We start from the raw sequence: 12,513 nt of genomic DNA, 5'->3' as shown, positions 1-12,513 counted from the left end.
AGAAAAAAGAGCTACAGAGTTCCAGGCAAGTGTCCCCAGGAAATGAGCCTTTGTACCTGTTTCCTTGTAGGCTGTTTTGATAGATCTCTCTCTTGGGTTGGGGGAGTGTCTCAAAGAAGGCAGGGTCGGCAGACTTCATTCTGAAATGAAGACATATTTCTGCAAGAGGAACTCAATAGACATCAACCCCTCCACTGTCACAGAAACTCCATGAAAAATCAGTCAGAGGAATTTTTAAAATCCCAGCAAAATGAGAGACCTCTCATGTTTTATAGGACAGAGACCAGGACCCGCTTTGTAGATTGCTAATGTTTTACTGGACGTATGCTGCCCACATGCCTTACAAACACCCATAAAGCAACAGACCTGGGCATTTAGCAACATGTTTGTACTGATCAGTTTACCTTGGAATTACTGAATCCAAAGAAAATCCACTGCCTTTCCTCCTTCTTTATGAATTCAAGTGACAAAGGCAAAGAACTGAGGTGCGAAGCTGGGCTGTGAGCACCGCCGTCTTTCCTTCCTGGTGGCAGACTTCATAACCAGCAAAGCCCTACTTTAAATTGAGAGTCTCTGGTCTCTCAGTTTTGACAACAGATGTCAGATAGATTCTGTCGCTACTTCCAGCTTTGCAAATAGGTGTCCAGTTTATGTAAAAATAATCAAAGGAGGACATCATATTACTAGTTTATTAAGTTGAAATCCCCTTTCTCCACTCAGTCCACATCCCTATGTATTCACAGCCCTAATTTGTGATGCAGTGGTATATCAGATCATTCTGGTTAAATGAGTCAACTGGAAGAGAATATTTGAACCCATATATATTAACTTCATTTTTGAAAACGCTCCAACTTAACAAAAAAATGAACAACTGGATTAGAAAAAAATGGGCAAAAGATCTAAACAGACACCTCACCAAAAAGGTTTACAGATAGCAAACAAATAATATGAAAACAGGGGAGGGTATAGCTCAGTGGAAGTGCGCATGCTTAGCATGCACAAGGGCCTGGGCTCAATCCCCAATGCCTCCATTAAAAAATAAATAAACCTAATTACCTCCCCGCCTCCAAAACAAAGGAAACAAGTATATGAAAAGATGTTCAACATCATACAGTATTAGGGAATTGTAAATTTAAATGACAATGAGATACCACTGTACATTATTAGAACGGTCAAAACCCAAAACACTAACACCAAATGCTGGCAAGGATGTGGAGCAACAGGAGCTCTCATTTTTTGCTGGTGGCAATTTGGCAGGGTTTTTTTGTGCAAAACTAAACATACTCTTTTCGTAGGATCTCCAATTGCACTCCTTGGTATTTATCCAAATGAGTTGGAAATGAACGCCTACTCAGAAACCCGTACGTGGATGTTTACAGCAGCTTTATTCGTAATTGTCAAAAGTTAGAAGCAACCAAGATGTTCTTCAGGAGGTGAATGGATAAGTAATCTGTATATGCATACGGTAGAATATTATTCAGTGCTAAAAAGAAATGAGCTATCATGCCATGAAAAGGCATGGAGGAACCTTAAAGTCATGCATATTACTAAGTGGAAAAAACCAGGCTGAAATGGCTTCATACTGTATAATTCCAACTGTATGACATCCTGGAAAAGGCAAAACGGCGGGGACAGTAAAAGGATCAGTGGTTGCCAAGGATTAGGGGGATGGAGGGATGGATAGGTGAAACACATTTTTAGGATTTTAAAGATATTCAGGGCAGTGAAACTACAGGCATATCTTGTTTTATTGTGCTTCACTTTACTGCGCTTTGCAGATACTGAGTTTTTTGTTGTTGTTGTTGCAGATTTAAGGTTTGAGGTGCCCCTGCCTTGAGCGAGTCTATTGGCATCATTTTCCCAACTGTATTTGCTTACTTCATGTCTTTGTGTCCCATTTGGTAACTCTCACACTATTTCAAGCATTTCCATTATGATATACTGGTTATGGTGATCTGTGATCAGTGATCACTGATGTTACTATTATTGTTTGGGGCACCCTGAACCGTGTCCGTATGACGGTGAACTTAATGGATAAATGTTGTGTGTTGTCTTCTGACTGCTCTACCAACTTGTTCCTTGTCTCTCTCCCTCACATCGGGCCTTTCTATTCCCTGAGATACATATTAAATATTAAAATTAGGCCAATTAATAACCCTACAGTGGCCTTTAAGTGTTCAAGTGAAAGGAAGAGTTGCACGTCTCTCACTTAAAATCGAAAGTTAGAAAAGATTAAGCTTAGCGAGGAAGATGTGTCTAAAGCCAAATAGGCCGAAAGCTAGGATTTGGTGCCAAACACTTAGTCAAGTTGTGAATACAAAGAAAAAGTTCCTGAAGGAAATTAAAAGTGCTACTCCAGTGAACACACAAATGTTAAGAAAGTAAAACAGGCTTATTGCCGACGTGGAGAAAGTTTAAGTGATCTGGATAGAAGATCAAACCAGCTACAACATTCCCCTAAGCCAAAGCCTAATCCAGAGCAACGCCCTAAATCTCTTTAATTCTATGAAGGCTGAGAGGTGAGGAAGCTGCAGAAGAATTGGAAGCTGGCTCATGAGGTTTAAAGAAAGAAGCCCTTGGAGGGAGGAATGAATAGATGGAGCACAAGGGATGTTTAGGGCAATGAAATTACTCTGTATGACACCATAGTGGTGGCTACATGTCATTATGCATTTGTCAAAATCCATAGAATGTACAACATCAAGCGTGAACCCTAATGTAAACTATGGACTTTGGTTGATAATAACGTGCCCATGTTGGTTCATCAGTTGTACCAAATACGCCACACTGATGAGGGATGTTGAGGGTAGGGGAGTATATATGTGTGGGTGGGGAGGGCTATGTGGGAACTCTGTATTTTCTGCTCAATTCTGCTGTAAATCTGAAACTGCTCTAAAAAAATAAAGTCTTAAAAAAAAAAAAAAAAAGAAAGACGCTGTCTCTAACATAAAAGTGCAAAGTAAAGCAGCAAATGCTAATGTAGAAGCTGCAGCAAGTTGTCCAAATCTAATTAAGATAATTAATGAAGGTGGCTACACTAAACAATAGATTTTTCTAGGTGAAACAGCCCTCTATTGGAAGAAGATGTCATTTAGGACTTCCATAGCTAGAGAGGAGAAGTCCATGCCTGCCTTCAAAGCTTCAAAGGAGAGGCTGACTCTCCTGTTAGGGGCTAATGCAGCTGGTGACTTTACAATGAAGTCAGTGCTCATTTACCATTCTGAACATCCTAGGGCCCTTAAGGATTATGCTAAATCTACTCTGCCTGTGCTTTTGAAATGGAACAACAAAGCCTGGATGACCGCACATCTGTTTACAACACGATTTATTGACTATTTCAAGCCCACTGTTGAAATCTACTGCTCAGAGAAAAAGATTCATTTTAAAATTCTACTGCTCACTGACAATGCACCTAGTCACCCCAGAGCTTTGATGGAGATGGACCATGAAATTAATGTTGTTTCATGCCTGCTGACACAACATCCATCCTGCAGCCCATGGATCAAGGAGTAATTTTGATTTCCAAGTCTTATTGTTTAAGAAATACATTTGGTGAAGCTATAGGTGCCATAGAGAGTGGTTCCTCTGATGGATCTGGGGAAAGTCAATTGAAAATCTTCTGGAAAGGATTCACCTTTCTAGTTGCCATTAAGATCATTTGTAATTCACAGGAAGAGGTCAAAATACCAACACTGATAGGAATTTGGAAGAAGCTGATTTCAGCCTTCAAGGATGACTTTGAAAGGTTCAGGACTTCAGTGGAGGATGTAAATGCAGATGTGGTGGAAATGGCAAGAGAACTAGAATTAGAAGTGGAACCTGAAGATGTGACCAAATAGCTGCAATCTCATGATACAGAAAACGTCAACAGATGAGGAGTTGCTTATGGACGAGCAAAGAAAGTGGTTTCTTGTAGTAGAATCTACTCCTGGTGAAGATGCCATGAAGATTGTTGAAATGACAACAAAAGATTTAGAATGTCACATAAACTTAGTTGATAAAGCAGTCGCAGGGTTTGAAAAAAATTAACTCCAATTTTGAAAGAAGTTCTGCTATGGTTAAAATGCTATCAAACAGCATTGCATGCTACAGAGAAATTGTTCGTGAAAGGAAAAGGCAACTGATGTGACAGATTCCATTGTTGTCTTATTTTAAGAAATTGCCACAGCCACCCCAGCCTTCAGCAACTACCACCCTGATCAGTCGGCAGCCATCAACACTGAGGCAACAAGACCTTCCACCAGCAAGAAGATTATGACTCACTGAAGGCTCAGATGATGTTTAGCATCTTTTAGCAACAAAGTATTTTTAAATTAAAACATGTACATTGTTGTTTTAGACAATGCTATCACACATTTAATAGACTACAGTAGAGTGTAAATGTAACTTTTATATGTACTGGGAAACCAAAAAATTTGACTCACTTTATTGCAATATTTGCTTTATTGTGGTGGCCGGGAACCACACCTGCAATATCTCCGAGGTTTGTCTGTATTCTGTATAATACTGTGATGGTGGACACATTTGTCCAAATTCATGGAATGTATACCAACAGTGAACCCCAAGCAAACATAAGGGCTTTGTGTGATAATGATGTGTCAGTGTAGGTTCATCGATTGTAACAAACGCAGGCTCATTGATTGTAACAAACGTACCTTGTAACAAATGTGCCGCCCTGGCACAGTGTTGTTTCAGTTTGCTAGGGCTGCCATAACAAAATTGGACAGTGCGAGTGGCTGAAACAGCAGGAGTTTGTTTTCTCACGGTTCTGGAGGCTGGGAGTCTAAGGTCATGGTGTCGGTAGGCTTGATTTCTCCTGAGGCCTCTCCTTGGCTTGCAGATGGCCACCTTCTTGCTCTGTCTGTATGTGGTCTTTTCTCTGAGTATATTGCTTTGTGCATCCAAATTTCCTCCTCTTAGAAAGGTATCAGTCAGATTGGATTAAGGCCCACCCACTGACCTTATTTACCTTTTTAAAGGCCCTATCTCCAAATACAGTCACATTCCGGACATACTGGGGGTTAAACTTTCAACATATAAATTTTGGGAGGACATAATTCAGTTCATAACAAAGATGTTGATAGTAGGGGAGCCTGAGTGTGTGTGTAGGCAGGGGTATATGGAAACTTTCTGTGAATTCCACTCAATTTTGCTAAACCTAAAACTACTCTAAAAAGCAAAATCCATTGGAAAAAAAAAGACTCCAGAATCTGAACTCATGGGTGTTGTTATTTACACACAAAAGGCACTATCATACCCTTCATTTGTCTAACAAACGTTTATTGACTTCAATGTGCCAGATACTGTTCTAGGCACCCAGGGATATAGCAGTGAACAAAGCAGACAAAAATGCCTGTCTTGTTGGAGTTTAACTTCTAGAGGAGAAGGATGGACAGTAAACAAGATGACTAAGCAAAAATAAATGGCATGTTAGATTGCGATAAATGCTACAAAGAAAAAAGGAGGGAAAAGAGGTTATTGGGTTGCAGTTTCAAGCAGATTAACCATCAAAGTCCTCATTAAGAAAGTAACACTTATGGCACTGAGTAAACGAACTATTACTTGGACATTAACATTCAAATCAGAGGGAATAGCAAGTGCAAAGACCCTGAGGTAGGAATTTGCCTGATGTGTCCCAGCAAAACAAGCCTTACCCTGTGTGGTCTAAGGGTCAGGAATAGAAATGGAGATCAGAAAGGGAACAGGGCCTCTTAGGTCAGTGAAAGGATTATGGCTCTTCGTCTGAATGGGATGCAATGCCATTGGGAGATTTAAAGTAGAGGAGGGATGTGACCTGCTGACATTTTAAATGAATCAGTCCTGCTGCTGTGTTGAGTTTAGACTGCAGAAGAGAGAAGAGTGAGGAGTCTATTCAGTGACTCGATGAGAAATGCTAGAAGCTCAGACCTGCGGTAGCAGTGGAAAGGATGAAAACTGGTCAGATTCTGGATGTCTTTGAAGTTAGAGCTGACAGAAAATGCTGGAGGGCTATTGATAGGAGAGATAAAGAAGAGGCAACAATAGCTCCAGGGCTCTCAGCCTGGACAACTGCAAGAATGAAGGCGCCATCACTATGATGTGTAGCCTGAGGAACAGGCTTTCTTAAGGGTCAGATCAAGAGCTCAGAAACGTAAAGGTAAACCTTTGTGACCTTGGATGAAGCAATGATCTCTTAGATCTGACGTCAAAAGCACAAGCAACGAGAGATAAATTAGACTATTAAAATGAAAACTTGTGCTTCAAAGAACGCATCAAGAAAGCGAAAAGACAAACCAGAAAGTTGAAGAAAATATTTGCAGGTCATGTATCTCATAAGGAACTCATATCTGGGAAATTTGAAAAACTCCTGCAACTTAATAATTAAAAGACAAGTATCCCGATTAAAAAGTAGGCAGAGGGGGATGGGTATAGCTCAGTGGTAGAGCGCATGCTTAGCATGCATGAGGTCCTGGGTTCAATCTCCAATACCTCCATTAAAAAAAAAAAAACTATTAAAAAATAGTTGGCAGAGAACGTGAGTTGATATTTCTCCAAAGAAGATACACAAATGAGCAATAAGCTGCTCAATATCTTTGGCCATCAAGGAACTGCAAATGAAAACCACAATGAGATGCCCCTTCACACTCACCAGGATGACTACAGTAAAAAAGGTAGATGATAAAAAGTGCTGATGAGAATGTGGAGAAATCAGAACTCTCAAACAACTGCTGGTGTGAATGATGTAAAATTAGTGTAGCCACTTTGGAAGACAATCTGGCAGTTTCTCAGCAGGTTTAACATAGAGTTACCATATGACCCAGATATTCTGCTCTTAGGTATAGGTCCAAGAGAAATGAAAACATATGTCTTCACAAAAACTTGTATATACATGTTCACAGTAACATTATTCATAATCGCCAAAAAGTGGAAACAACCCAAATATCCATCAACTGATGAATGGCTAAATAAAATGCAAGTATGTTCATGGAATGAAATATTATTCAGCCATGAAAAGTAATAAAATACTGATACATGCTACAGCATGGATGAACCTTAAAAACATTATGTTAGGTAAAGGTAGTCAGTCACAAAATACTGTATGATTCCATTTATATGAAATTACTAGACTAGGCAAATCTGTAGAGACAGATAGTAGATTACTGGTTGTCTAGAGCTAGGAGGGCTTGGGATAGTAGGAAGTGGCTGATAAGGGATATGGAGTTTTTTTGGGGGAGGTGATGAAAATTAATTGTGTTCTCAGATTGATTGTGGTGATGGTTGCACAACTGTGAATATACTAAAAGCCATAGAATTGTACATGTTATATGGGTAAATTATGTATTATATAAATTATGTCTCAAAGCAAAAAAGAAAAGTAAAAAAATAAAATCAATTCTATCAATTCTGGACATGGTAAATTTGGGATGTTTACTGGACATTTCGATGAAAATGGTCAGATTCTGGGCATCTTTGAAGTCTGAGCTGAGCAAAATGTTGAGTAGGTAGTTGGAGATATGAGTCAGGAGTTCACAAGAAGGATCCAACTGTAGTTACAAATGTGAGAGTCATGAGCATATGTACACATTTATGAGACTGGATGAGCCTCAGAGAGTGAAGTTGGATTAAAAAAAGAAGTCCAAGGACTTAGTCCTGATTAAAATAGAAGTTGAATGAAGCAGTATAAATCATTAGCTCAAACACATCAGCTCAATGGGAAGATCAAATCCAATGGAAAATCCGGGGCGGGTGGGGGAGGGGGGGACGATAGTGGGCTCTTTGATCCAAGGCAGCAAATAAATCTTCTCAGAGAACTACCCATTGATCAGAGAGATGTTGACAAATTTACATGAATGTGGGTATGTACTGAATGGAGTGGCTCTGAAGTGCCACATGGAATGCTAAACCTCTGTCCCAAGTTTCCTGGATGTTTTCATTAGCAGTTTCTCTAATGTCTTTGGGGCATGGTTGGATCTTTATTGAGCAATTGGTGGAAAAGCCAAAATGAGGATTAGGCAACCTTTTTGTTTTTTTTTTAGGTGGCTGCTGAGCTTGAATGTTCAAAAAAATTTTCAGATTGATCATTTTAGAGTCAATGTCAGTAAGTTTGGAAAGCCAAGGATTCATATTCTTTCAGTTGTGAAGAGGTATCTGGATGACACAGGAACCATACATGCCTGGGAAAGCAGGTTGAAGTGTGGACCACTATATATTTTTCGCTTGTGTAACTATAAAAGCTTCCTAACTAGTCTTTAGTGCAAATTGCTCCACCAGTTTCTTCCTATGGGAAATGAAAACAATCATAGTGCTAATTACTTTGCACAGTTGTTGAGAGAATGAAATGAGATAGGGCATGTAGACACTTAATACAGGGCTTGGTATATAACAGGTTCTCAGTAGATGCTAGGAAGCTCTAGATAATCTCTAAATATGGTTTCCAAATTGGAGGAAGCCAGTATATATCTCCTATACACTCACACTTTGTGTCTGTTTGCTAGACTCGGTGTGACACCTCTCTGATGGGTTTTCTATCTACCTGTCTTTTTCTTTAGTGGACTTTGAGTTACCTAAGGCAATAATGGACCTGTCTGCTGCTTCTTTCTATCCCCAATGGCTAGTACAGTGCTCAATAAATGTTCGAACAAATAAATGAAAAATCTCTCCCATTTTATGGATTGGGAGAAAAAAATACCAATTTCACCAACGTCTAACCTACCTAAGACTTCTCAGACTGACCCCTTCTATAGTTATAGCTCCTGCCCCATCCATGAGTGTAACTCCTGCCTTTTACAGAGCTGTCATCACTATTCATGCTTAGTCCTATCAAGCAAAGCATGAAAGAAACAAATTCTCACCCCTCTCTACAAACTGGACCTCAGTGTTTGTTGATCCTGATCAGCCTAGGCTGGAGTGAAGTGGAATAACATCAAGGACAATACATGGGGAAAAGATAACCTTTTTCAACAAATGCTGCCTGGAAAAACTGGACATTTATATGCAAAAATATGAATTTAGGCATAAAAATTACACTCTTCATAAAAATTAACTCAAAATTGATTATAGATCTGAATGTAAAATTCAAAATTAAAAAACTCGTAAGAGATGACACAGAAGAAAATCTAGGTGACCTTGTGCATGGCGATGGCTTTTTAAATACAACATCAAAAACAAGACCCATGAAAGAAAGAATTGATAAGCTGGATTTAATTAAAATTAAAAACTTTTGCAAATGACACTGTGAAGAGAATGAGAAGACAAGCACAGAATGGGAGAAAGTATTTGCAAAAGACATATTTGATAAAATATATGAAGAATTCTTGCAACTCAACAATAAGTAAATGAACAACCCAATTAAAAAATAGGCAAGCAATCTAAGAAGATACCTCACTAACGAAGACATACAGATAGCACATAAGCATATGAAAAGATGCTTAACTTCATATGTCATTAGGGAATTACAAATTAAAACAACAAATAGACAACACTATATACTAATTAGAATTGTAAAAATCCAAAACACTGACAACACCAAATGATGGCGAGGAGGAAAGGAGCAACAGGAACTCTCATTTGTTGTTGGTGACAGTTTGGCAGTTTCCTACAAAACTAAACATACTCTTAACACATGGTCCAGTAGTTGCACTCTTCAGTATTTACCCAGATGAGTTGAAAACATGTCCACAGAAAAATTGGCACAAGAAAGTTTATAGCAGGTTCAATCATAATTGCCCAAACTTGGAAGTAACCAATGCATCCTGTAGTAGGTAAATGGGTAAATAAACTGTGCTACATCTAGACAATGGAATATTATTCAGCATTAAAAAGAAAAGAGCTATCAAGCCATGAATAGACACAGAAGAATCTTAAATGCATATTGCTATGTGAGAGAAGCCTATCTGAAAAGGCTGGATTCTATGTGATTCCAACTATATGACATTCTGGAAAAGGCAAAACTGTGGAGACAATAAAAGATCAGTGGTTTCCAGGGGCTGAGGGGAGGAAGGGATAAATATACATAGCAAAGAAGATTTTTAGGACAGTGAAATTATTCTGTATGATACTATGATAATGGGTAAATTTAATTAGACACTTGTCCAAAACTATAGAATGTACAACACGAAGAAGTGAACTGTAAGGTAAACTCTGGACTTCAGGTGATGCTGTTGTATTAATGCACGTTTATAGACTGTAACAAATGTACAGTCTGGTGCAGGATGTTGATAGTGGGGGAGGCTGTGCATGCGTAGGGGAAGAGGGTATATGGGAACTCTGTGCTCTCCACTCAGTTTTTCTCTGAATCTGAAACTGCTACAAAAGTAAATGTAGACTCTTTATCTGTAACTGCTCCTAATTTGTAACAGTTGAGGAAAAACACATAGAAAGAGTAAAGTCTCAGAATGCACAAAATAAGCTTTGAGAACTTCAAAAGTGGTATCATTTATTAATGCAGTTCCCACGTATTCATCAGGATTGTTGGGTACATTTGACTGGGGAGTTCTAGATTCAACACTGATAGAGCAGAGTGGAGATGCAAAAGTAGCCTGGAGATACAAAAGAAGCCTATGCTTCTCAGATTATGAATTTAGTATGTAGGAAAGGTTTTATTTTCAGATTTTAAAAATTGTCTTAAATTTTTCTTCTGGGTTGGTGGAAAATTTGATGTTGGTATTTATTGATGCTCCTAATCTTTATCTCCTGGGTTCAAAAGTATGCTAAGATTTTACACACAGAAAGGTGTTGGAGAGTGAGCCTCTTATCATCCAGTTACCTCTAAGATGCCCACAGTCCTAGTGTTACCAAACCAAACTTGGGCCCACTTGCCCACACGCAGTGAAGCCAATTTACTGACACCAGGTTGTGGTGAAGGAAAGTGCAGCGTTTATTGCAGGGGACCAAGCGAGGAGTCCAGGGAGGCTGGTGCTTAAAAGGCCCGACCTCCCTGAGGGCTTTCAGGGAAAGGTTTTTAAGGACAGGTTGAGGGAAGGGTGTTTTGGGGTGAGTGATCAGCTCACGGACATTCTTCTGATTGGTTGGTGGTGAGGTAATCAGGACTTAGCTTCATCAACCTTCTGGTTCCAGCTGGTCTTTGGTCTGCGTGCTTGTGGGCAGCACACAGTTAACGCCTTCACGTGGTGGGGCTTTCAGTGTCTGCAGAACAGCTCAAAGGCCAGGGCTCAGAAAACTATCTATAGTCCTTGAGGAGGAGCTAAATGTCCTTGACTTTGTTTGATGGCTAAACAATTATTGTTTTGTCTTGCCTGTTTTCCTTTCTTCCTGCATTTTCTAACTTCTCTGATTAAATGTATTCTTTGGAAGTCTAGGAGACTAAAGCTTTCCTACAAAAAAGAGGTAGGCAGAGGACATGAGGAGGGGTCTGTTCTGGGAGGGCCCCATAGGGTCCTGCTTGGTTACACTAGCCTAAGTGCTACTGTTACCGACCAGGGTTCTTGGACTCCTTAATCAATAGAAATTGATAAGAGGCCAGATGAAAAATTCAGACAAGGCTTTATTGGTACTTGTGCTGCAGCACAAGGCAGGGAAAACAAGTAACAGGTTTCCCTAGTTTGGGTCGGGGCAAGCTGGTCCCTTACATGGGGTGAGGGTAGGGGTGGGTCCGTGGGTTGGGCCAGAGGGGTGGCTTAGGCAGGTCAGCCCACCCCTGTGGCGGTGCTGAGTGCAGGGATCATGCACAGTACCCTGCTTTTGTTCCCAATACCTCAGAAGTGGCAGTTAGGTTTTTGGTCTTTTTGTATCTTGTTGTTCATAATTTGCCCCAACTGCGCATGTGTGCGGTTATTTTTAGTCCCTTATAGTTACTCTAGTGTTCTGTTGCTCAAGGAGAGATTTGTCCAGGTACAAGCACTGCAGCAAATGATCTCAGGTCTCAGGTCCCAGCCTGTCTCACTACCTTGAGGTGACCTGTGGCCCAGGAATTTGTGGTGAGGCCCAGGAGTTTATGGTGAGGCAGGGGGCCTCCCTACCTCACTAGCTGCCCAGTTAATGTTTGTCCAGTTAGCAAAGAGAACCACCTGTAAAAAAGGAAGGAAAGAGAGAGGAGGAGAGAGAGTAACAACCCAATGAGGGAATTATGGGGTTGAGTCAGGTGAACGGGAAGTGAAAAATTCAAAACTGCCCTGTATTGGAGAGATGACTGGTCATTAAGGTACCTTTGTTAGCTGGATAGTCTAGAAACAGCTTTCAAAAATGTGCCTCTCTATTGAGTTTTTGGTAATGTTCCTCAGCTCTGGGATCAGCACCTGAGAGTCAACATAGTATCAGGTTAGAACACATTTGCTTATATTCTAAAATTATAAGTGAGAAATGCCATTTGTCTCCTTCCATGGTGGGGTAGGGGCGAGTAGTACCAGTTGAACACAAAGACTCCAGCATTTCAAACTTCCCGAGTGCAGTTTGCCTTCTCCAAGTTATGAAGGCCTAAATGTCCTTTTCCAGTGGTCTGTCCCAGTAGGATGAGAAAACCACCACAATACATCTTTAGTCAGGAAGCCAGAACCCCTGCTTTGTCCTTGTGGAAGA

The 12,513-nt window shown here is 40.1% G+C and overlaps 1 pseudogene; it reads left to right on the top strand.

Annotated features, from left to right (window-relative positions):
- Positions 1–2,168: 2,168 nt before the first annotated feature.
- LOC116663044 lies at positions 2,169–4,270 on the top strand (annotated as a pseudogene).
- Positions 4,271–12,513: the final 8,243 nt, after the last annotated feature.

The sequence above is a fragment of the Camelus ferus genome, chromosome 4 (assembly GCF_009834535.1).
Source record: "Camelus ferus isolate YT-003-E chromosome 4, BCGSAC_Cfer_1.0, whole genome shotgun sequence".
NCBI lineage: Eukaryota > Metazoa > Chordata > Mammalia > Artiodactyla > Camelidae > Camelus > Camelus ferus.
The sequence above is the reverse complement of the archived record's forward strand: the minus strand, read 5'-3'. Positions and strand labels throughout refer to the sequence as shown.